This window comes from Oryzias latipes, chromosome 19 (assembly GCF_002234675.1).
Source record: "Oryzias latipes chromosome 19, ASM223467v1".
Lineage (NCBI taxonomy): Eukaryota > Metazoa > Chordata > Actinopteri > Beloniformes > Adrianichthyidae > Oryzias > Oryzias latipes.
This window is the reverse complement of record NC_019877.2, coordinates 1,003,516-1,006,881: the sequence shown is the minus strand read 5'-3', so window position 1 is coordinate 1,006,881 and position 3,366 is coordinate 1,003,516. Positions and strand designations below refer to the sequence as shown.

The following is a 3,366-nucleotide window of genomic DNA, read 5'->3' as shown; positions in this document are numbered from 1 at the left end:
GCCATTTACTTTATATCCTGGCTTATCCAATGCATCCATAGCCAGACTGCAGCTGGTCCAAAATGTAGCAGCCAGATTTATTTGTGGGGCAAAGAAGTTTGACCACATAACACCGATCTTGGTCTCTTTGAACTGGCTGCCAGTGTAATATTTGTTTTTTATTCAAATTCTGGTCCTTACTTTTAGGTCCCTGGAAGGAACAGCACCTTCTTAGCCTTTCAGTCTGCTTTTAAGATATTCCCTCCTAAAGTCCTTACGTTCCTCCGAGCAGCTTGCGTTAACGGTCCCTGAACAAAACTTAAGTTTCGGGGGTATTGTGCGTTTGCTGTGTCGGCTCCTAAGCTGTGGAATCAGTTGCAACCAGCAATTAGAGAGGTCACACTCTGATTTGGTTGAGGTTTTTATTTTCCAAATCATACAGACTAGATGAGCACAAACAGTGATTTGACATGAACTGAAGGGCTTTTTCCAGCGTCCACACCAACAAGATTTACTGATAGAATGCCATTTCCAGAAGAGATGATGAGGACAACAGAAACATTGGATTCCAGTGACAATAACAGGAAAACCATCAGGAGTTTCTCAGTACAGCAGGAAAAATGACAGCAAATCCAAAAATCTGATGCAAACATTCAGAAAACTGCAGTAAAAGTCCAAAGAAAAAACCACAAACCAGATGAAGAAATCAAAGAGAAACCATCAAAGAGGTGATTGTCCCCATCAGCCACAGATGCAGCATGAACACATCTGTTCAAAGATGTCATCTGATTGTTTCAAAGAACCAAACCCTTTTCATGACAGCAGATATCATTAGCTGTTGTCTTTGTCTGGAGGCTAGAAGGTGAAATCATTTCTGTCAAACACATTGATTTCTGTTCTCATCAAGAAGCTGAACCCACACAGGTTGTTGTTTCACCATCTAGCCCTCTAGAACCGGTTCACTAAGAAACTTTGATGAACATGAACCCAAATGCATCAACTTCCCATCCTGACCTGCCCTGAACTCCAAAACACATTCCAGAGCCAACATCTACTGGTGTTGGCGTTATGGCAGACAGACCTCCAGACAGCATCACAGCCTCAAAACTTCGGCCCTTCGTTGTTTAGAATTTAATGGCACCCAGACGATTTTTGGCTTTGTTGGGCCAAAGAGTGAAAGAGGAAAAGAATTCTCCATCCTCAAAAGTGAAAGAGAACAATTTATCACCACCTCTCCCAAATGTCTTTTGAGCACCGTCAGACATCTGGACCGTTATACGTTTCACTTGTTCTGGTCCGACCCACACATCCAGCTTTTTAAGCACAGCTCCATTATGTGCAGAATCAAAACTGAACGGGTCTCCTCCTTGTCCACCAACAATGATGAGTGGTGCTACGTACGGCATGTTGTCGTTGACTTGAAGCCAAGTCTAAAACGGAAAAAAATGTATTTCTTAGAATGACAGTTAATGAAGATAAAGAAGCAGATATTTTGCTTTGTTCATTATAAAAACACAGCAGAACCAAATGACTTTTTCAAACTTGATCCATTTGACAAACCTGAGCTTGTTGCAAAAGGAGCAAAAGTTTCTTCCCTTAGACTTCTGGGAGAAGTTGTTTCCTCTGAAGACGGTCTGGAGCAGGACAAGACTAAAAAATATTAGAAAATCCAACAATCTTAACCAACTCCTAGCCTAAAACACACCAAGATCCTGACATTTGTCTGTAGAAAATACACAAAAACCAAGAACTTTCTAAAGAACTAAAACAGGACAAAGACCACAGCATCATTTGAAAGAAATGGAGACATTCTAGAAGAATGTTTGATGAAAAAATCAAATGAATGAAAGCAGGACATCAAGAAAACTCACCGGAGCAGCTGAAGCTGAAGTTCTGCTGGTTGAGGCTGAGTCTCATCCTTAAATCAGACTCAAAGTGGGCGGGGCTCACATAGAACTTTGTTCCATGTCTGCAGGGAACGCCTTCTTCTCATGACAGCCAAGAACATTTCATCACATATTAAGAGACAGTTGGAGACAAATGGAGCAGAGTTTGAGGTTTTTCATAAGCCACTTTACAACCAACAAGTTATCAGGTCCATTCTTTAAAACCAGTTTCTGTTTTTCTCAGTAAAACTAAATCTTTCTCAGACTCCTCACTGTTTTATGTTGTGCAATAACAAATCCAGAGGTTCCTCTTTCATCAGTTCCAAAGTAGACCATGACTCCTGGAGCCACGTGTAATGACCTGAACACCTTTGGGGTCAAACATGGTGTCTGTTCACGGACAAACCATGACGAGGTCCAACAAGAGAACGCAGCTCCGGTTCAGAGCAGGGAGGCCGTTCACATCACGTCCTTCTGGGCGCCACTGTTGTTCCCCACGTGAGCATTAAAGTCCACATGGTTGAACTGGGGCTGGAGAGTGAGACAACACAGACAGCTGCCTCACACCTTTGGAAACTCCAGAATGGTGGAAAATCCATCACATCTGGAGGGATTGAGTTCAAGAGCCCAGGATGTGGGTGGAGGAGACCTGACTGTACTGTACTAATGTGTGTGTGCGTAGGTTTTGGGGTTAATCCTGTGCTGAACCCTTAACACAATCAGGTAGACAAGTTGTAGGAATGAGAAAGACAGGTGGTGCACATGGACATCACTGAACAGCAGGTGTTTTATCTAATCTAAACTGCTTCCCATTTCCTCCCAGATTTCTTGAGAAGACTAAGGAGGAGCCTCTCTTTATAGCCGATTGATAAGGTCATCAGGAAGGTAGTCAAGAAGTGGTTGGCAATTTTGATAAGATCCTTATCATTCCACCTTAAAGAGGCACTAAGATGTTTCATGGAAATAATTTTCAATGGTCCAGAGGTCAGTGTTGTCATTCAGATAGAGATCAGGTCTGAGCTTCAACAGCAGATACAAGAAATGGAACTGAAATTTACTAAAAAGACAAATTAGTCTTTGGACTTTGGAGAAAATGTTGGAAAAATGTAGATTAAAAGTTAGGAAAGTATAAAAAACATGAACTGATTATAAGTTTAGAGGTGTGTGTGTGTTAGTGTGTGCGTGTACTACTCATTTATTTTTACTTTAGGATAAATGGAATTAAAGGAACAGAGGGGTGTCTCAGATCTTTTCTTCGTCTTTATTCTCCTTTTGGTTTCTTTCTTTTCTAGTCATTTATGATCTCAGCATGAAACTAATCAATAAAAGAGAAACAGATCCAGTGAAACCGTGTGTTTCTGGACCTCAGCTGTCTGCTGGGTTTCTCCTCAGACATCCACAGGAACATGGATCATGTTTCTGCCCTTTTTAGAAGGCGATGCTTCAAAGAACTGACTTAAATTCTGTGATGCCGTCGGAGCAGAAAAGGTCTGCAGATTCC

At 41.7% G+C, this 3,366-nt stretch overlaps 1 pseudogene; it reads right to left on the bottom strand.

Annotated features, from left to right (window-relative positions):
* Nucleotides 1–387: 387 nt before the first annotated feature.
* Nucleotides 388–1,959, bottom strand: LOC111946395 (annotated as a pseudogene).
* Nucleotides 1,960–3,366: the final 1,407 nt, after the last annotated feature.